Genomic DNA, 23501 nt, shown 5'->3' with positions numbered 1-23501 from the left:
TATAATCCAGAGGTCCCGCACCATTTAGATTCATCCACGACAAATACCCCCAATAGAGGAGAGCCGTTCAACCTCACTCGGCACCACCAACTCTGCATCCGCTCAGAACCCAACTCCTTTTTAGCACGCCTGTGTGGTAACCCGCTAGTTTGTGCTCTCGTGTTTTTGCCTTATTTTCCTTGTGATTATGGCTTCTACATCGGTTTCCCAGGAGACACCGTCTAAGTTAAGTACCAAGCTATGTTTTGCTGTGTTTTGAGCTATCTAGATCGTTTAATATTTAAGTTATAAGAGTTTATTCTCTTCGATCATCTCGGTCTTGCTCGATTCCGCTTACGGTTGGTACTCCTGTTTCGAGAGCTTTTAGTTTCACTCGCGGTGTTACTAAGTGTATTATTTTTATTATTAGTTTAATTTTTATATGTTTTATAGTGGATATTCATTATTTAGCGTTTAGAGCCCTTGTGGCTCATATTTAGGGCCGATATCAGATTACGTATCGTAGGTGGCTTGCCGGCCTTCGGCCATCAGGTTGTTGTCCTTCGGGATTTATTCATTTTTTCGCATGCCTTGTCCTAATTTTTTATGTGTATAATTATATATTTTCAACGCTATTACTTTTATAATGAATATTTGTGCTTATTACTCCGTATGATCTGTTTTGGTAGTGTTTGGGGATCGTCAGTTGGTAGCCCTGCTGCTCCGTGTCACGTGATCCTCCCCCAAGCTCCCCCTCTCGCTAGGTTGGTGGCTAGGCTTCTCTCCCCCCTCCCCTAGGGGACCGTTGCCTTCCCTTCCTACAGAGGGGGTAGTTCAGTGTTTATGGACTATGTCCTCTCTCCGGGTGTCCCGGTGGTTTTGTCTCTGTCTAGACTGGTTGGCCACCGGTCAACAGAGTAGGAATCCCGGTGCACCCTATTTTATAAATGTTCACCTATCACACTTTTATTTATGTTATACGAAAACCTCCGGGTTCTGTTGGTGGTTCTTATCTACGGTTCCGCCCCCTTATTTTATAACATTTACTATGATTATATATGACAGATCACTACCCCGGAGTTCCTATATGTATTAGTTTATGGATGTAATTTTATATCCCGGTCCGGGGCTTAACCTCGCTCCGGGAAGTCAGACACCATGTGTGTTAATTCTTTGTTGCATCCTTCTTTATGATCCCGGCTCGTCCGGAATGAATAGTTATACTCTAGTCTTAAGTTAGACTTATGTTTAGGCCCGGGTCCTCCGGACCCGCCCCTACTTAAGAGTATTATAGTTAAGCTCTAGTCTTAAGTTAGACTTATGTTTAGGCCCGGGTCCTCCGGACCCGCCCCTACTTAAGAGAATTACAGTTTCTCATATACTATTCTTATTACAGATGGTTCATTGCCAGACGACGGCCTGTGCGGCAGTTCTTCACCAGCCTTGTGGCCATACGGTGTGTAGGTCTCACGCTCTCTGCGGAGTACAATTGGAAGATATCGTAGTCTGGCATCCTGATAATTGTATGGTCTGTTTTGACCTCATTACCACCCTTGGATCTGATTCAGTGAGTCCCGTTGCCTATGTTGACTTTTCTAATTATTCTTACTACACTATTTAGTAAGATTTCTATGGTCTTTAAAGGACCTCCTGGACTCTTCCTTTCTTTAATTCCCAATATTATTTCAGGCATCCCTGGAGCAGAAGACTGCGGCTCGGGCCACCCTGAAAGTGTGGGTTGGGGGATTTGCCCGAAATGTGAAATCAAAACAGCCTTACGTCCTCTCTGAAGACTACTGTGCAATGATTTACCCTAATGCTAAGTCTTCAGCCGCTGTGGCTAGAGCTGTTGCGGCACCCATCATTGCCGACATTGATGCCACTATTGCTGGATTCATCGATCAGGATCAGGATCAAGATACGTCTGATGCCCCCGGAGATCTGGAAGACAATGTCGCCTCCTTGAACTTGGATGTGGAACCCATGTTGTTAGATGATCCGGATGCAGGTAGGGTGGTAAGTGAGGCAGGTGTTACCGGTGCTGAGATTCCTATCCTCAGCCCCGCTCTTTCTTCTTCATCTGATCTCTCTTCTTTTCATGGTTTTTCTGGGGACCGCGATTCGTCTCACCGATCACACCCGGTTCCCCCCAAAGATAAATCTAAATCTAGAACTTTGCCAAAAGCTCGTAAGCCCCACAAGGCTTCCCATGGTTCTAAAACGAATGCAAACCCATCATCTAAGGCTGCCGGCTCCTCCTCTAAGTCTCACGACCCGGGAGTACAATCCGCCACTTCTGCTCCTAACCCGGGCCTTTCCGAATCAGCCATGCTTCGCATTGTGTCAGAGATGCAATCTAAGATTGTGTCAGAAATGCAGGCCAAGATGGACACGATGTTTTCTAACATTGGTCAGAGACTTGGGGCATTAGAGCATGGTTCTCCGGAGCAAGTTCGAAGCTCTCTCATCCCGGATGCCTCTAAGCTTCCTCCGTTTACCAAGAATAACCCTTGGCGCATGGCTCTTCATTCCCCGTTCTCAGACGGGATGTTAATGTTGGAAGGTCTTGGTACTCGTCCACTAGAGGACTTTGAATTCTTTCCTCCTGGTCTCGCATTTCCGTTTCATGGTTATGCCAGGCTTACCGAGGAAGCTCTGGTTCGGCTGGATAAGGTCCCTAAAGAGACCGTCATTTTCCCAAAGGAACAAGCCCAATCTGTTTGGGCTAGGTTTCTAAATGACATAGGTTGCACCAATACCATGTTGACGCCTCATAAAAGTTCTTTTACAATGTTCCTAATGGACAAGAATACCGTGACTCCATGCGTCACTAAGATTGCAGAGCTTGCCTTTCAATATGCTCTGGAGGAGAAGCCCTTGCCTCCCATCCGAGAGGTAGATCCGATCTCCCTCCTTCTTCCTTCAGATAATGAGTGTTGGGACAATGTCCATACCACCTTTACTTCCGGCAAGCTGACAGCGGACTGTGCGTCAGTAATTTTTAGTGAACGGCTTCCCCGTCTCCCGGAATCCCTTATTAAACAGGAGTATGATTCCCGCCTACGTGTTGGTCGAACCTTGAACTTGGCCACTTCTACGGAGTCGATAGCCTTAACTTATGATACTGAGAGTATCTTTAAGTCTCTCAATAAGGCTACTTTGCAGTCTTTGTACTTTGACTTATATGACTTTGCTCTTGCTAAACGTAGGTGCCGCAAACACGTCCTGGCTGAGGCGACTATTAGGCACGAACCGAATAAACTTATCCGGTCCTCTTGTTGGGGTCCAAATCTTTTCCCTGAGGATCTTGTGGAGGAAGTCTTGACAGAAGCTACAAGAGTTAATCAGAACCTTAAAGCCCGTTGGGGTTTGACTCCTAAGCGGAAATATGATCCCGCAAGTTACCAAGCCCGTGGTAGGAAGAAGCTCCGCCCGTATACCTCCACTCAGTTCCGGCAACAGCAAAGTAGCTCGTCCGTTTTCCGGCAGCCTCTCCCATCATCTCCTGCTGTTCCTGCACAGCCTTCCACCTCTCAGGCTCCTTCCTCGGACGACTACGTCACCGTGCTACTCCCTAAGAGCCAGCTTCCCGGTGCCTCCACCACCTCTCCAGCCTTTAACCAATCTTATGAAGCTCAAGGCTCTTCCCAGGGTTATAACAGAGGTAGAGGCTACCACCGTGGTTCATACCAGAACAGAGGTAGGGGTAGATTCTTTCGCAAAGGAAAGAACTTCCGAGGCGGACGTGGAGGCAACTCCTCAAGCCAATACTGAGGTGCAGCGGGTAGGGGGGAGGCTTTATGCCTTCCGCAACAAATGGAAGTTCAGTCCCTGGGCTTTCAGTATCATCTCCAAGGGACTGGGGTGGAGTTGGATTCAAGGACCTCCTCCACCGAACAGATTTCATCAGCATTCCACGCCGGACCTGTTACAAAAGAACGCCATACAAGAAACGAAACACCTGAAGTTTCAGGGTCGGCTGTTCAGTGTCCCGAAGAAGGATTCGGACAAGAGAAGAGTGATTCTAGACCTATCCCTTCTCAACTTGTCCATTCAATGCGACAAGTTTCGAATGCTTACCGTCTCGCAGGTGCGGACCTTACTTCCCCGTGGGGCCGTCACCACCTCTATCGATCTTACAGACGCCTATTATCACGTTCCGATAGCGAGACACTTCCGTCCGTATCTAGGCTTCCGCCTAGGAAACAAAAATTACTCCTTCAAGGTGATGCCTTTCGGGCTCAACATCGCCCCAAGGATCTTCACAAAGTTAGCAGAAGTTGCTGTTCAGGAACTCAGAAATCAAGGGATTCAAGTAGTAGCCTATCTGGACGACTGGCTCATTTGGTCAGACACCTCCCAAAATTGCCTAAAAGCCACTCACAAAGTCATCCAATACCTTCAATCTCTAGGCTTTCAGATCAACTTCAAGAAGTCCCGTCTTCTTCCGAAATCAAAGTTCCAATGGCTCGGCCTGCAATGGGATCTTATATCTCACACTCTGTGTCTTCCCAAACCCAAGAGGTTAGAGATTGCAATGAACACCAAACGCTTTCTCAAAGACAAAGTGAGTTCCAGACGGCTCCAAGAGAGGATCCTAGGGTCCCTTCAATTTGCTTCAGTGACGGATCTACTTCTGAAAGCGAAGTTGAAAGATATCAATCGTGTCTGGCGTTCGAGGGCGAATCGGAAGCTCCGGGACAGGAAAGTCCGCCTTCCTCCCATTCTCCGGGAAAGACTTCTACCTTGGACAAAGGCCAGCAATCTGTCAAAGTCAGTTCCCCTTCGATTTCCGCCTCCGAAGTTAATCATTCACACGGACGCATCCCTATCAGGTTGGGGAGGCTATTCTCAGCACAGGAAAGTTCAAGGTCTTTGGTCTCCCTTATTCCGCCAATTTCACATCAATGTGCTGGAGGCCATGGCAGTTCTACTAACCCTGAAACGTCTCTCTCCATCCAAGAGACAACACCTTCGTCTGGTTCTCGACAGCGAAGTGGTGGTCCGCTGCCTCAACAGAGGCGGATCAAAATCAGGGCCTCTGAACCATGTTCTAGTAGCCATATTCTCCCTAGCAGCCTCGTACCGTTGGCATCTTTCAGCCGTCCACCTGGCGGGAGTCCGGAACGTAGTTGCAGACGCCCTGTCCCGGACCTCCCCTCTAGAGTCGGAATGGTCACTCGATCAAAAGTCATTCCGGTGGATTCTCTCTCGGGTTCCGGGTCTCCAAGTAGACCTCTTCGCCACGGAGTCCAACCATAAATTGAGAGTATATGTAGCTCCCAATCTAGACCCTCAGGCCTACGCCACAGACGCCATGTCACAGAATTGGGACAACTGGGAAAGGATCTATCTCTTTCCCCCGGTGAATCTTTTACTGAAAGTCCTAGACAAACTGAGATCCTTCAAGGGACGAGTAGCCTTGGTCGCACCCAACTGGCCCAAGAGCAATTGGTACCCTCTCCTGCGAGAGTTGAGACTACATCCTCACCCGATACCCAATCCGGTTCTGTCTCAGATAGTACAAACACGCGTTGTGTACGCTTTCTCAAACATTCAGAGCGCCCTAACTTTATGGACTTCATGAAGTTTGCGGCCATGCATGGTGCCAATATCGATCCTCAAAACACCCTGTTCCTAGAATCAGATAAACGGGATTCCACCATCCGCCAATATGATTCTGCAGTTAAAAAGTTAGCTAAATTTCTGATAGACTCAGACGTACACTGTATGAACTTGAACCTTACAGTCACTTTCTTTAGAACTTTATTAGAATCAGGTCTGGCAGCCAATACTATCACCACTATTAAATCTGCTTTGAAAAAGATCTTCCTAGTGGGTTTTAACATAGACTTAACCGACTCTTTGTTAGCTTCAATTCCGAAAGCCTGTGCCAGACTGAAACCGGTTACTTGTCCTACCCCGGTTACCTGGTTCCTTAATGATGTGCTCAAATTGGCTTCTGATACCATTAACAGTTCTTGTGATTATATTCCCCTTCTCAGGAAAACACTTTTCCTTGTGAGTTTGGCTTCCGGGGCAAGAATTTCTGAACTGGCAGCTTTGTCAAGAGACCCGGGTCATATTGAGTTCCTTCCTTCGGGAGAGGTCCTTCTTTCACCTAACAAATTCTTTTTAGCTAAGAACGAAGACCCTCAGAACAGATGGTCCTCCTGGAAAATTGTTCCCCTCACGCAAGATCCGTCTCTGTGCCCTGTTACTGCTCTTAAGTCTTATTTATCCCGGACCTCCTCTAACTCCTCCGGGCCTCTATTCGTTAGAGAACAAGGCGGTACCATTACCATTAAAGGGATCAGGCAACAAATTTTGTATTTTATTAAACAAGCTAACCCTGACTCTTTTCCTCTTGCACATGATATTAGAGCAGTTGCTACTTCGGTGAACTTTTTTCACCATATGAATTTTACGGATCTTTCTAGGTACACAGGGTGGAAGTCACCGTCAGTGTTCAAGAAACACTATCTTAAACATTTGGAAGCCCTTAAATTTCCTACGGTAGCTGCAGGGAGCGTAGTTACTCCCAGGTAACTCACATGTTAATTCCTTGTCATTTTATCTCTCCCCCTTACCTGCCTCATTTATACCCTATTTGTATTCGTTGGTTTCGCACCTGGTTACTATTCCTATACTTGTTAATTTTATGACTCCTGAGTATCTGTATATTTCATCACTCACGGCATTATTATACCTTACCTTTTTTGTCAATTGTTCTACCAAGTGGATTTATGTTCTTTTTAAGGTACCCTTATAGTTGTTTTTGGCACTCAACTCTGATTAAAGTAACTTGTGTTTCCCTTGTGTTTATGTTTTTCCTTTATTTTTCAAGTTTGGTGACATTTCTCTTGTATATATTCACTGGCCGGCACAGGTTCGAGCCCAGAAAAGGGATTTTGACGTAGGAAAAATCTATTTCTGGGCGAGGGACCTGTGCCGCCCAGTGAACCCTCCCAGCTCCTCTCCCTTGGAGTCCCCAAACTTTGGGTGCTAAGGAGTTGGGTTCTGAGCGGATGCAGAGTTGGTGGTGCCGAGTGAGGTTGAACGGCTCTCCTCTATTGGGGGTATTTGTCGTGGATGAATCTAAATGGTGCGGGACCTCTGGATTATACGCCCAATTCCATACCGACACCAATAGGTGAGCGAGCTAGTCAACCTAGCACTCCTTTACATTTTTTCTCTGGTATATTTAGCAGTAAATTACCTAAGAATAAGTGCTAATAGGAGCTTATTCACTGGGCGGCACAGGTCCCTCGCCCAGAAATAGATTTTTCCTACGTCAAAATCCCTTTTTTGGTTTTCTGGTCATAGTAATGAAAATATTGATAGTAGTGTACACATACACCTGTCACTAAGATGTTCAATCCTCTAATATGTTGCTCTGCTCTCCAAACTTCATTGAGTTATTTTAATAATTTCTAAGAATCTTGCCTCTGAATAGAACAAATTATTGAGTTAAAGTGCTTACTTAACCCCCTCTAGAGGAAACAACTAAGAAAACTCCCCCTCCAGCCTTCAAAATAGCTGCCAAAACCCTCCTCATCTGCTAATAATAAAAGGAAAAGATACTACTCAATATTTGTTTAACATCTATGCATAATATCTCTGTTGTTTGTCTATGGCAAATAATTTTCCAAGATAATGCTTTAAATGTAAAGTAAAGTTTAACTGAGATGTAGTTGATGTTCCCTCTCTGTGTTGTCGAGACTTTGTTTGTAGCTTGACTGATAATGATAGTGAAGCTGCACAGCAATACACCAAAGAGCACTGCACTGCTCTCATGGTACTTCACGTGTATGTAGGTTGTGACTCAACCAGTGCTTTCAGAGGTTTGGAAAAGGTGAAAATGGATGAGTTCACATGTGCTCTGCATGGAAGACTATGTACACGTTGTGTAGATGAATTGCGCTTCTTGAAGAAGAGCAAACTGTGTGACAAGGATAGTGCCACGGCTATCAAAACCTCACGCAACATAGATCTGGGCACACTGCCGCCATGTCAAAAAGCTTTTGAAAAACACATCAGGCGAGTGAATTATCAAGTTGGGATCTGGAAGAGATCACATTTTGCAAAGTCTGATATTCCTCATGGACAATAATAGATGGAAATCTTTAGCTCTTATGGTATGATGGAGATAGGCTTCCAAAACAGCTCACATATATCTTTTGATTTTTCTTCTGGAGAGGATGACGAGTTTGCTGCAATCACAGGGGAACAGAGTGACTATAGTTCAGATAGTGACAGAGACTTATAGTTCTTACTGATGTTTATTTTTGGATGTCACTTATATGGTGGTTTTTCCCGCAAATTATTTTAGTATCTGTGCTAATGTTTCACAAAATTTTAGAATTATTTACCTTAGTCAATGGTTCAGATTGCCTTTGTCAATGTTCGTTTCTTAATGTTTTGGGGAATTTGATAATGCTACACCCAATGGGTAGGTAAGCTGTTAGTCAGAATATACCCATGTTTTTGGCACCAAATTAAAGCTGTTTAAATGTGCAATGATATTAAATGCTTAAATAAAAGTTATCTGCATAATATTTGTGAACAATATGAATACAGTGCACAGAAAATGTTTGTTGGTAACTGTTCATAGGAAATGTTAAGGTACAGCACTCACTTTGAACTGTTTATAAAACTTTTATTTTTCTTCTAGAAATCTGTGATTGATATGCGTTGAAAGAGAATATTCAGAGCGTTCATTCAGTATATTTCAAGATATATTAAAACTTTTTGTATTGACATATGCTATGAAAAATGAACATCCATGTTTTCAAAACAACACCGATCCGTAAAATTGGCCTTCTAGGATACCGTCAGTTTTTAAGCCATAACATGGATTGTATCCCTAAATTTTCAATGTTAACATTGATATTTGGGTTCAGTAGATCTTGACCTTTCAGTAAAACCTAATTTGGTTAAGTTTGGTGGGGGGATGCATGGTATCCCCATCTGGCTCAAAGCCTATTCTAATGAATCAGTTGAGCTAGCATATATCGAAGTCCAAAAATATTTGTTTTGGTTCTATCAAATTGTTCACCTTATAGTGAGGTGGTTCTTTGTATTCTCCATATTTATTTTCTTAGGCATTGGTTTAAATAAAATAGTGATTTGAGTTAATTTATGAGATGTAGATTTTGGATTAAGTTGCTTGTGCACATCACCACCAAGCAAGTGTTATTCAGCTTGTTCTATTCAAAGGTTAAGTTCATGGAAGTAAATAACAGATTTTGAGCGAAGCGAAAAATCTATTTTTGGGTAAGATAGCCATGTCGTCCTGATGGAAGTTCCTTAAAGGCAGCTTCCTAGGGTATATTACAACTACGGCGATATTCCCAGAGAATTTACCTTCAGGTACCCAGAATTCTAACTCCTGGAGCGAGTATCCCTAAAAAAGACCTTAGGGATATCGTAAATATCAGTGGACGTATTCTTGACACGCCTCATAGCAATCTATACCCCGAATAGAGTTAACACTTCGTAGGGGTCAAATGGCAAGAAAACGAAAACGATAAGAAAGGGGGGAGCCGTTCGTAAGGCATCTCTCCTCCCCGTTTCAAAAGCGTGCCCTGCGCCGCTCGCGGCGCCATCTGTATTCCTTGTAGCGATACACGAGGTGCTACAGATACTGTATGTAGGGAGGGGTCCTACAACCCTTTTCACTTTTTTTTTTTTTTTTTTTTTTTTTTTTTTGAAAAGGAACAGGGCGGGTCCATCAGGACGACATGGCTATCTTACCCAAAAATAGATTTTTCGCTTCGCTCAAAATCCGTTTTTTGGGCTCAAGCCATGTCGTCCTGATGGAAGTACTGTATACCAGAGCATTACTGTATCTGTGGATTCTCAATACGTGCCGTACTCCTCAGGAATGTTTCTTAGTCAACTCGACTGAAAGACCTAAGATGTTACCGTTATACATCTTTTCACTAATCATAAGCCATGAAAGCGCTTCCTGCCCCCTACAGGGAGGAGTCCTACTAGACTCTAGAAACGAACGAAGAGTACATATACCTATGTATGAATCACTCGCCAGCCAGTACAATATAGTGGTCTCACTCTATATGAAGTAAAGCATAGTCTTACGGAACTACAGCATTCAAGGGAAAAATCCCGACCAGCACCCTGGTCGAAGTAAAATTAGACAAAAAGGTTATATCTGCGTAGGATTAAACTTGCTGCCACCACCGTCCTCAGAGAGGGGTGGAGTCCTTTATGCTAAGGAAAGTATAAACCAGTGCAACAAGGCTTTGCATTAAGGAATAGGCTATTATAGATATCCCCGATTAATATACATAGGCTAAATGCTCAATAAATAACATGAAATCAATATAGGTGAAGGAGACGCAAGGTTCCCGAGAACAAGTTTATTGAGTAACAATAAATAGACATGGTCACCATAAATATATACATATGATAGGTGGATGACCAACAATTTACACAAGTACCGTAGTGCATGGATGAATGGTTATCTGAAAGAAAACAATTAGGTCACTTGCCGCATACCAAGGTATCAAAGTTAACGTCCATGTTACTACTTTGCTGACATTAGCGTTAGCAACGCTCGGCACACCTGTCTGTACTTGTGCTACCATCACCATAACGCTGGAACAGTCACTGTGGGCTCTCAGAGCCTTCACTACTAGTTATATCAACGCATATAACTAACCACTCACCCAAGAATCAAAGTCCCAAATAATTCCACTGTTCCTCGCAGAGTTAAACAGCAGGGTTAACGACGCAACCAACTGCTACCACAGACCTCTTTAGCTGCTCCACTTGCTTAGCATAGTGGCGAAAGAATACCCTGGAAGACTTCCAGCCAGTGTATGAACGAAGGTGTTCAAAATCCATAAAGTTAAAGAAGTTTAAGGATGAAGCAACTTTCCTTGGATCATGACCTGCGGGTGAACTGTCAGGATCCGCTCTGCGAATAAAATATGTAATTTTCGCCCTAAGCTGATTTAAAGATAAATTCGAGCCCGATGTTTCTCCTCTGAATAGTTGGCCCCCATGAAAGTCTGAAGTTCTACGAAGATAGACCTTTAGGCATTCTACGGGACATAGAGATGCATCTTCTTTCAGAGGGCAGATTCTCCAGGGACCCCACCTGTTGGTGGGCAACTCGTTCTTAGCGAGAAACGTAGGGTCCGGAAACAGGTTCAGTTCTCCCCCATCCAGGAACTGAACTCGGCCCTCCTCTCTCGAGAGGGCCACAATCTCACTAACTCTGGCCCCAGAAGCAAGGGCAAAAAGGAAGATCACTATTTAAGTCAGGTCCTTCAATGCGCATTCCTCATTATCCAGTAATGAGGCAAAATGAAGGACTTTGTCTAACGACCACGAAATAGGCTTTGGAGGAGCTGATGGTCTAAGCCTAGCACAGGCCTTCGGGATCTTATTAAACATCTCGTTAGCGAGGTCTACCTGGAAGGCATATAGAATGGGTCTTGTCAGAGCTGACTTACATGTAGAAATTGTGTTAGCCGCCAGCCCCTGTCCGTGGAGGTGGATGAAGAAGGATAGGCAGAACTCCGTAGAGATCTCTTGTGGGATCTTGTCTTTGACAAAGGCTACCCATTTCTTCCATGCAGATTCGTACTGCCTCCTAGTAGACTTACACTTGTATTCTTCCAGGAAGTCGATGCTATCTTTCGAGATTCCGAACCGTTTCTTCACCGCTAGGGAGAGAAAATCATGAGCTGCAGGGTTCGGGTTTTCTGTAATGAAGCGTAGACAGTCGACTTCTGGACTTGCTGGGACAGAACTGAGTCCGGGAGTGGTAGAAACTTCAGTCGTAGTTCCAGAGCTAGAGGGAACCATACACTGTTCGGCCACTTGTGGGCCACTATTGCTGCTACTCCCTTGAAGGATCTCAGTTTGTTGAGGACCCTCAACATCAGATTGTGAGGGGGAAACAGGTAGATCCTGGACCATCTGTTCCAATCGAGGGACATCGCATCTACTGCTTCCGCCAAGGGGTCCACGTATGGGGACACATATTTCGGCAGCTTCTTGTTGTCCTTCATCGCGAAGAGGTCTATCTGCAGTTCTGGGACTTGTCTCAAGATGAAGGAGAATGATCCTGCGTCTAGGGACCATTCTGACTCTATCGGTGTAACCCTGGATAGAGCGTCCGCGGTCACATTCCGGACTCCTTGAAGGTGAACTGCTGACAGGTGCCACTTCTTCTTCTCCGCCAGTCGGAATATGGCTAACATTACCTGGTTGAGAGGTGGGGATCTCGATCCCCGCCGATTCAGACATTTCACTACCACCTCGCTGTCCAGTACCAACCTTACATGGATCGAGTGACGTGGGGATACTTTCTTCAGGGTAAGAAGCACTGCCATAGCTTCTAGAAAGTTTATGTGAAAAGTCCCAAATAGCTTGGACCAGGTCCCTTGCACTTTTTTCCGATGGGAGTGACCCCCCCAACCTACCTTTGAGGCGTCTGTGTGGATTGTCACTGACGGGGGGGATGGCTGAAGAGGTAGAGACCTCTTTAGACGACTGGCTTGAGACCACGGTCTGAGAAGAGAACGTAGTCGAAGTGGGACCGGTCTCTTCAAGTCCCTTCGCTCTTTCGATGCAAAGGTTCTCCATACTCCCGCTGCATCTTTTAGCTGTGCTCTTAGCACTGGGTCTGTTACTGATGCAAACTGAAGAGAGCCCAAAACCCTCTCTTGTTCGCGTCTTGATATCCTCTCGGAACCTAGAAGTCTCCTGACAGACCCCGCTATTTCCTTCCTCTTTGACATCGGAATGGAAAAACGGTGTGACACTAGATCCCAGTGAATTCCCAACCACTGGAACCTCTGAGCTGGAGAAAGACGAGACTTCTTTCTGTTGATCATGAAACCTAGATATTCCAGGAACTGGATCACTTGTAGGGAAGCTTGCAAGCATTCTGCTCTGGATGCTGCCCACACCAACCAATCGTCCAGGTAGGCTACTACTTGGAACCCTTTTAGGCGTAACTGTTTGAGCGCTGCGCTCGCAAGCTTCGTAAAGATCCTTGGGGCTATGTTTAGCCCAAAGGGCATCGCTCTGAAAGCATAAAGTTTTTGTTGTAGCTTGAATCCTAGGTAGGGGGAGAGACGGCGACTTATTGGAACGTGCCAATATGCGTCTGACAAATCGATGGAGACGGTATATGCCCTCTTGGGCAGTAAGGCCCTTATGTGTTGTAACGTTAACATCTTGAACTTGTGGTTCACTATGAACTTGTTGAGTGGTGACAAGTCCAGAATGACTCTGAGTTTCCCCGAGTCTTTCTTGGGAACACAAAACAGCCTCCCTTGAAACTTGATGGACTTTACCCTCCGGATCACCTTTTTCTCCAACAGATCTTGGATGTACTCCTCCAAAACGGGGGTGGAGTGTTGGAAAAATTGAGGGCACTGGGGCGGAGTACTGTACCAACTCCAACCCAGTCCATTTTTGAGAAGGCTGTGGGCCCAGGGATCGAAGGTCCAGCGATCCCGGAAATACTGAAGTCTCCCACCTACCGGCGACACTTCACTTTGACTGCCCTGCAGTCTTGCCTCCCTGGCCGCGACCACCTCTGAATCCTCGTCCCCTAGAGGGGCGTCTCGCCGAACCTCTGGCTGCCCCTCTGGGCCTTGCACGAAACGTGGTTGATTGTCCCTCGAACACTGGATTGAATGCCGGGGAAGCTGATGACACGGCTTGGGGTACCCATTGGAAGGTGGTCGGGGTCTGGGCTACCAGTTGTGGTACCGGAGGCAAAGCTGGCTGCTGCTGCTGCTGTCTTTGTGGTTTGAAAGGCTTGGCTGGGCGGGAGGAAAACCTCGATTTCTTCGCCTTTCCTTTCGGCTGAGGGCCCTCATCCGGAGAAGACTTCCTCTTAAGGGACAGGCCCCACTTCAGGAGAAGATTACGGTTCTCAGTGGCTGCCTTGTCCACCACCTCTTTGACCACGTCGTTGGGAAAGAGATCTTTACCCCAGATGCTGGATGAAATGAGCCTCTTGGGTTCATGCCTCACTGTGGCCGAGGCGAAAACAAACTCCCTACAGGCCCTCCTTGCTTTAACAAAGCAATAGAGGTCCTTAGTCACCGTGGCCAGATGGATCTTGGCCATTACCATGAACATCTCCGGCATCTTGGGGTCGCTAGCCATCGTCTCCATGTTGGTCTGGAGAGACATCGAGGCTGCCAGGCGCTCCTTTGTGTCCAATTCCCTCCGTAGGAGGAATTCCGACAACTTGGGAAGGTTTTCGCCGAACTGCTGACCTGCAATGTCGGCGTCCAACTTCCCAACCGAGAAAGTGAGGTGCACCTCCTTCCAGTCCTTATTGTCCAGCGGCAAGGCCAACGACAGAGGTTTGCATTCCTCCAGAGATGGACACGGTTTGCCAGCTTCAACCGCCTTCAAGACGGCCGCGAACCCCTTCTGCATAAAGGGGAAGGCCCTAGCCGGGGAGGATACAAAGGAGGGGTGCTTCTTACTCAAAGCGGCAACTTTAGAGTTTGAGAACCCCCTCTCCTTCAATGCAGCTGTTAGAGTGGCTTGAGCCTTGGAGTGATCCAGGATAATCACCTCCTTTGGTTCCGTCTCCTCCTTCGAGGCCGGCTCCTTCTTCAAACGGACATAACAGTCCGGGTAGGCCCCTCTACTGGGCCAGAATTCCACCTCCTCAAGGGGAACTGAGCCCAGTTTCTCCGACATGACGATCTTCCCAATCGTCATCGGCATGTGCTCGGCATATCTCCACGGGTTGGCATCCGAGCACAAAGGAAGGTCCTTCACGTTGAGCTTCTTTGGAGGTCCACGTGATGCTGTGATCTTCTGCATCTGGAGCTCCAAAATAGCGGCCTTCTGATTATTCTCCCTCTGCATCTGTTGGATCATACCAACGATGGAAGAGAGAGCCTGTCCTAGCTCTGCTGGAAGAGCGGACGAGGTAGAGGGGATAGGTTCAGGGACCTGAACCGGCACGTCTGAAGATACGGGAACCTCTTCCTCCACGGCAATAGGATCTCGATCCTCCTCCTCGCCTTCTGCGAGGAGATCCTGTTCCGCACGATCGGACAAGTCAGACATCTTGTCGTCCAACTGGATGTCCTGCATAGCATCAGCAACATCCTCCTCCACTGGGATCTGGACGAGAGGGATCTCCGGCCGAGGCTGGGGAACAACAGCGTCAGTGGAAGCCTTGGGAAAAAGGTATGCCCTCATCTTCTCATTAGGAAGATAAGGTCCAGTGGTGTTTTTCTGAAAACCCCTTACCCATAAGCGAAGCTTCTCCCTCGCTGCATCTCTTGACTCCGCCGACCTAGGGGATTCAAAAGCCTCTGATAGCAGGTTAGTACATACAGCACATACCTGCGGATCCCAGTAACGATGGTCATCATTGGAGGCTGCGCAAGCCGCGTGCCTCCTACACGAGACATGTCCGCAAAAGTTCTTACTGCGGACATTGCAGAAGACACTATCACACTTCGGATGCTCCTCCTGTAAAAGAAGAAAATTTCCATGAATATCGGGTGAATTTCAATTCACATGTAAAAAATGAGTATTCACCAAGAATAAGGGAAAGACACCTACTTGTGAAACCCACACAAACACCTGTGGAAGCCCACCAGCCAAAGTCACATAGTTAGTCTTTACTAGAATAACCAGAGAGCATATTTCCAAAGGAAATTAGGTGTAGCTCACACCTAAGGTAAAATTTTACCATTCCGGCCAGGGATGAAAAGAATTCTCTTTTATCCTTGTAAGGCGACACCAAGTGATTGCACAAGTAACACAAGTAAGATAGGAAAGACAGTGTTGTAACCTACTATATCATGGACCCCCTTGGTTGAATACACCACCAAAGAAAGGACTGATACAGTACCTGAGGGTGGTGTGCCGGCCGGCTATTGCCGGTCAGCACCCCCCCCCCCCCCCCCCCCCCCCGTTTTTCGAAAGGTAGATCTCAAGTACACAACATCAGACCACCCCTATTGGGGAGAACTCCAGATCCCATGCCTGAACCGGCCGGCAGTGGTTGCCGGTCCGCAGCCACCCGGTTTGCACTGCGTCGCCGGCCATCATTCTTAGTGGCCGGCTAACCGGGCAGTGTAGCAGGCCGGCCGGCAGCAGTAAGCAAACCCTGCCGGCTGGCCTCCACACCAGGCAGCCCCACTTATAGTGGCCGGCAGATGAGCAAGAGACCGGCCGGCAAAGGTATATAACCATCGCCGACCGACAGCGAGAGAACTGGAGAACACCCCTCCCCACCGACGGCCGGCCTGTAGGCCGGCAGACGGCAAGGACAACACATACGAAGACAACAGAATGAGTGCCGGGCTAAGAGGCTATGAGCCTCTGTGCCCGGCACCCGAAAGAGTGCCGAAAGGAAGGAGAGACACTAAGTCAGGCTTCCTAACCGCTGCTTACTGAATCTACAGACGGCAGCGATGGAGGGACCAAGAAAGGACCGGGCAGCACTCGAAGGAAGGGTCTCTGCCGGTCGGCACACTCTGCCGGCCGACAGGGGACCACGTCAGTTCCCCATCCTAACCTAGGCTAGGTACGGATGCGGACGACTGACACAAAGGAACGGAAAATAGAAGGGAAGGACAGAGGGTCCTATCCAACCTTGCCTTGGTTAAGGGTCATTCCCAACTAAGACAGCTCATCTCAGCCAGAGAAAAACCCGAGGGGGAGGCCGGCACTACTGGCTGCCTCCCTAAAACCACGGCAAGGAAGGAATTGCTATTCCAGAAAAGGGAACATATCCCGAATCCGGAACGGCAAGAGGACAAGTCTGAGGGGTCACCGAGCGAAGGGATCACTACTGGAACCCAACAAGGTGGACCAAGGGGGATAAACCCCTTATGCCCGTGTCAGTCAGCAAGGGAGACTCTGCCCCATGCCAGACCAACCCGGACTCAGACTAAACACTGTTGTACTGTCCTCCTCTGAACCAATTCAGTTGGAACGGGAAGGTACAGTACTACTCCAGCATAGATATATTTGAAAATTAATTCAAACAAACCACTAGAGTTAAGCCTAAGGCTTAAACAGAGGGAAAGGGTTTGCCCCTTCCCCGAAGAGAAGGAAGCAAACGGGGAAACAGATAATATTATAATGACCTAAGACAACCTAGCCTAGGCACTAAGAGAATCGATTACCTAATTCACCGAAACTCACACCAATACTATCTTGGAAGGTACTTGAAAAGGGCTTATATGTATAACGTTGCCTAACGCTTAAAGCAATAAAAATCACACTTGGAAGACTAATTATCATGCAGGAAGTACATAGGCCAACAGCTAGCCTGCGAAGACTAGTGTTGGCAGCCTAGGCAAAACTTCGCCAGGCACACTACTATCGCATCATAACAGAATTCCTAAATAAGCTAAGTAGCTAATATTTAAGCGCAAAGGGGGCTGGGAACGTCGCTCTTGCTAACAAATAAATCCTATTCTAGCGAGCGACAGCATCCATGATGCCTCCAGCAGGCAACAGCTCTTGTATCAAAGATAACTCTTTTAATTACTTTAATTTTAACCAAGAGCCTACATTTATACATAAAAGAAATAGTACTCAACTTATCCGAGGCCGAAGAAGTTGGAGAAAGCATTATCACACGAGAAATTCCAAGATTGGGTAGAAATACAGGGAAAAAACACCGAGTCGTAGAGCTACGCAAAAAGGAATACAGATGGCGCCGCGAGCGGCGCAGGGCACGCTTTCGAAACGGGGAGGAGAGATGCCTTACGAACGGCTCCCCCCTTTCTTATCGTTTTCGTTTTCTTGCCATTTGACCCCTACGAAGTGTTAACTCTATTCGGGGTATAGATTGCTATGAGGCGTGTCAAGAATACGTCCACTGATATTTACGATATCCCTAAGGTCTTTTTTAGGGATACTCGCTCCAGGAGTTAGAATTCTGGGTACCTGAAGGTAAATTCTCTGGGAATATCGCCGTAGTTGTAATATACCCTAGGAAGCTGCCTTTAAGGAACTTCCATCAGGACGACATGGCTTGAGCCCAAAAATAGCTTTTATACTGAAATCTATTATATCCATACTCACCTTTAAATAGAACTAGTTTCCCACCCTCTTCCCCACTTTTGATGATATACTTACCTCCAGTGTTTGAGTCAACTTGAATCTTAGGAGTTCTTTACATTTTTCCTTTGGCTAACCATCTGCCTCTTTTCAGCAGATGAGAGAATTTCGGTGACCATTGGAGGAGATAGGGTGCAAAAACTCAGAGGGGGATTTTTCTTTTGTTTTATGTAGAGGTTGTCAAATTATCACTTCATCATTAACTTGTTCTAATTAGTGGTAAGTGTGGTAATAGCAAATTTCACTTTGGAAATCAAGTTAATTCTTATCAAAGTTTTTTGCTATGAAATTTATAGATACATATCTTCCACTTACAGAAGATTTCAACCAGCCTTCTTTATGCATGATGAGATCCTTGGTAATCAGATTGTTGTTTTATATGTTTAGATATGTACCAGTAGACTATTACAACTAAAGTTTATGGTGGTGAAGGTAAGGGCTCTCAGCCTTTTCCTGAATTCTGTGAAATACCTGTATACAATGATTTAAAAGCTCTCCCATTTTCCTCCTGATTCTAGAGGGAGTTTTCCCAATAAAGAGAAAGGGATTTTTTCAACTCGTTAACAATTTACTCCAATGAAGTAACCTCATTGTCTCTTTAAAGGCCTTATTGATACTTATGGTATGAATACAAAATGCACTGTTATACTCAAGTTTTCAGTCATCCACATCAAAATTACCAGTACAGGTATGTTGAGAGCCACTAACTTGACATTGTAAATCCTTAGACTTTAGATATTACTCCCAAGGTGATTGTGTAACTTTGAAATTATTTTATTGCTTAATAACAAATCCATAACTTGTAGAATCATTTCATTTGTTACAAAATTTTCTTAAGACAATATCTTCAAAAAAAGAAGAATGATGTCTGTCTCCAACCAGTGAGTAGTGTGCCTGCACCATAAGGTCCGGTTAGATTGTGTTATCCAGTTATTTTCACTCATTTCTATGTCCTTTTCTTCTCTCTTATGACCAATCTTCATCACCCTAGTATCTGTATTTAATAAGCTTACTTAAGTGCCAACTGATAGCATTTCCCTTTGATCGGTAACACAGAGAAATGTAGATACGAAAATATCTTCCGTAGGATATTACCCTTGGGCGGTTTTTCTTATATTTATGATTAGATGTAGGACTACCATTGCTTTTATTAAGTAGGTTTTCTTATGTATTGAGTAGGTAATGAAAAGAATTAAGGTATTTATCCTGTTTATTTGTTTGTTAGAAGCTATTCAGCTTTTTCCTAACTTTTAGACCTTACGAGATTTTATATATGCACAGCATGTTAGTCGGTTATTTGATTAGACAAAATTACTTGATGGTGATGTTTCAGCAACCCTTAACTTATCAAACTTTTGTAATTATAATCTTCATTATTATGAATATTTATTTCCATGAATCATACCTTCAAAAAGAAACGGTTATTGATAACCTCTGTATAAGGAATAATTACAAAAGGTTCTGTTACTGACATCTCTTATCTTCATTGCTTGGGACTACTAACTGTCACTAACCTGCCTTGTACCAAGAAGCAAGTGAAAACAGGAGTATTTCAAGAGTAAACCAACAAAATAAATAAAGATTTCTTGCATTGTGCCCAACTAAGAAGTTCCTCTTGTGATTTAATTGTCTTTATTTTTCATGTCTATATTTAAAGGTTGGTTTTGTGTATACAGTAGGTCCTTGCTATACAGTGGAGTTGTGTTCCTACAATATGTGACTAGAGTTTTGATGTAAGTTGGAACACACCTAATTACAGTACTGTATGTAAGCACTGACGTCACTCATCTATGCTAATGCACTAATAAAAACATAATCTAGGGCATATAGACACATTTTATGACATTGAAGCCTAACGAACTGAAAAATATGGAAGGCAGTTATAAGTTGATGAGATAAATATAAAAAAAATACTCTATCTTTATGGGAGGTGCATTTTATCCACAAAATGTTATAAGTCAAAACTGTTATAACCCAATGATTTACTGTGTTCCATTTTTATTATGCTGAGGTATTGTCTTGAATGGAGACGAATAATTTATATTTAAACACAGTTGGTCCCCTCTTGTGTGTTTGTTGCCATAGCTCCGCTTGTTCTTTAACCCTTCGTTGCCCTCAATGTGTAGATCTTAATTGCAATAGTATGAGTGGATATCTTGAATTAGCTAAGGCTATGTTAAAAGAAAATGATGCTAAGCACAAGCAAAGAACTTTGAGTTGGTCCAGCAAATCTGATAAAATGTTTTTGGTGAAGTCATCTTAGAGTGTTTGTGAAGTGTTGACCAGTGTAGTTGCTGAAGGCATGCTAGATAATGATGTAAGTTTAGATTTTTCTAATAGAATAGACATTCAAGTCAATTTGGTTCAGTTTTAGAATTGATTATTTATTTCCCACAGTCTGCAGTTGTTACCCATGTTTCTGATGAGTCAAATATTTTGTCACTAGATTCCGATGAAGGTGCTAGCCTAACTTCACCTTTTACTCTAAATATTAGGATTTCTTTTTGTTTTATCATTTGATGATGGAATTTATGTTAAAAATTTGAATTCTGGTACAAATGTAAATTCCATTAAACAAGATCCCCCTTTTCTTCCCCCTCTCCCTTTGTCTCAAAATAAAGTTACAGTCAGTGCTGAGACATGTATTGCTATATCCAATCATTAGCAGTTTTGGTACTCCCATTGTTATATAATGGGTGAGACAATGAGATGCATTTTCTGTTCTCTTACTGACTAGTAGTGTGTTCATAACAAATCAGTTTTTAGTACAAGCATTCACATGAATAAAGGAGTCTGTTGTGATAAGGATCAAGGATTCATTCACTTGGATCATCACATATACTGTATATCGGTATATCTGAAACACATAAACACATTAATGTACAACAAAATCGCACCAATAGTCTTTATAATTTCATTCTCTTCTTTCTAAAATGCACTACCCTTATAAGTCTAATTTAATAAGCGGAAGAATAGTATTAATGAACCTTCTCAGCACAGTAGGGTTATCCCCAGACTTAATTTTTTGTGTAGTCAATGAATTTATCTCTGGAGAAAAGTCCTCCCCCTATAAACCAACATCGGCAGAACATTTTTTTTTTTGGAGAACTTCAACATTTCCCTCTGATTCCTGAAATTGAATTTGGTTTTGACCTATTGCAGGGTCCCTATTGGGGCCAAATGTCTAACAGATACCGTAGTTTCACGGCAATTAGGGTAGCATACGTGTGAATAGTGGGAACCATTATGGAGATGTTGAACTTCATCTACAAGGAAATCTGTTTTATATATACATATGAAATGCTTCGGCAGCACTGGTCCAAGGTTACATAGTCATGTTGGCACTGAGGTTAAAGTGGAAGATGGGAAAGAATACCGGGTAGTTAGTAGTCTTTCATGAAGTGTAAACAGCAGTGAAGAAAATATTATAGAGCTTTCTACAGAACAGTGTGCCAGTATTTATTTAATATATTTTGTGGCTTCTGAGCTGTTATTAAAACCTTCTAAATGGTACTTTTGAACCTTTTTGTTTGATCATTGCCTTGAGGATCAAAGAACATGGTTCTACTGCAAGCAATCCCCTACTCGCAAGGAATTCTTGCAACTTTTACTCTTGTAGAAGGATCCCTGGTCTAAGTGAATGGAGGATAGCATTAAGAAATAGAGAATAAATTACAGAGATAATTGATAACTGTGGAAGCTGTCAAGGTTGCACAAGGAAACACAAAGGGAAATGTTTAATATGCAATCACAATGTGAAGAATATATGAACTCTTATTTCTACAAAGAAGGGGCCCTGTTCAGTCTATGGTGAGGCACTCATATGGCTGGATAGCTTTTATGAGGCAACTATTATATGGCAGGTGAAACTTGGGCTTACATTCGGCACAACTTATAATAATCAAATTTCAAAATAAATTTAAGATCAGAAAGAAATCCTCAGCCGTCAGTGTGGGTTATTATGACAGCAAGAAGAGACAAATCTAATGACTTAGAATTTAATACTATATTAGAAAACAAAATAGGTATTATAGAACCTGGAGACCTTTCTGGATTTGGGAAGAAATCCATATTATTTCATGCAAAATCTAAAACTCAGTCTTATATGCTAAATTATATATAAATAAAAAAGATAATGAATTTTAGCTATGGAAGAGGAGTGATTTTCATTAGAGTACTTTATGCGGACATGTAACCTAAAGAAATGTGGAAGGCTCAGAAAATTCCTAGAAATAATGATTATTTTAAATTTTGAAGACTCCTGTTTGCCATTACAAAATTGCTTCAGATTTGAACATATTTCTTGGGTACGAAAAAAGAGAGGTGTGTCGCTAAGTGCTTTGACTGTAACCTGGATCACAAACCACTTAGTAAGAAATGTCTTCAATATTAAATAGAAGAAGCAGCTGTTCAGAAGACAGATGCAAAGGATGTCCGTGTGGCATGTGTAAGGATACTTTTAAGCAAGACAGTTTCACCAAGGTCTTAAAATCTAAAGATGTTGGAAAATCAGAGGGATATGTAACATCACCGCAAGACTAGGTAATGGAAAGCTTTTACTTTCTAAGTTACCTTTTGAGACATACCCTGCTTCATGATTTAAAATCATGGCATCTCATCAAAGAGGCACCGCCTCCTTTGTCTGAATCTTCCACACCTCTGATGTACAACCCGATGTTGTCATCTCAAGCAATATCATTGCCAGATTAAGGGGAAGATTCTTGTGCTAGAGATCTATTAGAAGCACCTGTCACAAAGGAGGTTCATGATGCTAATAGCCCTCAGTCTTATAATTTAAAAAGAGGGAGACTGCCATTCCTCTCCCCTCCATTAGTGAATGTAAAACTATTTATTACAAAGCGGCATATTTCATTTTGAAATGAAAATGACGAATATTTTGAGATTTAAATATATTTAAGAGTAATGTTGAGGTTCACCATGCCCCTTAACAACTAAATCTATAAAAAATATTAACCAAGCTTAGTAAGACCTTCTTTCACAAATAAATTATCTGAGAATCCTAGCAATTCAAAGAAGACTTCTTTTAAGAAGGAGTTTTCCAAAAAGTAAACTATTGTTTCCTCCTCTAAAGCTCCTAAGTCATGGCCTTTCTCTTATAGTTAATTGTTTACAAGAAACCATGCTAGATATTTAAACTATTCTGTACTCTATGCCCTAGATGATATATCAGTTACAGAACATCATTTAATCCTCAGGGAAGATGTCATAGAGGAAATGTGAATATTCAACGCGACTTTCCCCGTAACATTTAGATCAACATACTACTCTACAAGCAGTAGCAGTCCAAATAGATCTAATTAGGAATTATACCAAATGTTCACTTTAATTTGCCCTCTGATAACATCGGCTCCTTTGATGATGTGGTTGACATTATAAACCACTCCCCTTAACCATTT

General features: G+C 43.8%; 1 protein-coding gene across 1 annotated transcript in view; it reads left to right on the top strand.

Annotated features, from left to right (window-relative positions):
* The window catches only part of LOC137657143 (delta-1-pyrroline-5-carboxylate dehydrogenase, mitochondrial-like), a 190127-nt gene that overhangs the window by 134701 nt on the left and 31925 nt on the right, over positions 1-23501 (top strand). The gene's annotated exons all lie outside the window — the stretch shown is intronic.

The sequence above is a fragment of the Palaemon carinicauda genome, chromosome 18, assembly GCF_036898095.1.
Source record: "Palaemon carinicauda isolate YSFRI2023 chromosome 18, ASM3689809v2, whole genome shotgun sequence".
In the NCBI taxonomy this organism is placed as follows: domain Eukaryota; kingdom Metazoa; phylum Arthropoda; class Malacostraca; order Decapoda; family Palaemonidae; genus Palaemon; species Palaemon carinicauda.
Note: the sequence above shows the minus strand (reverse complement) of the source record. Positions and strands in the feature narration are given on the sequence as shown.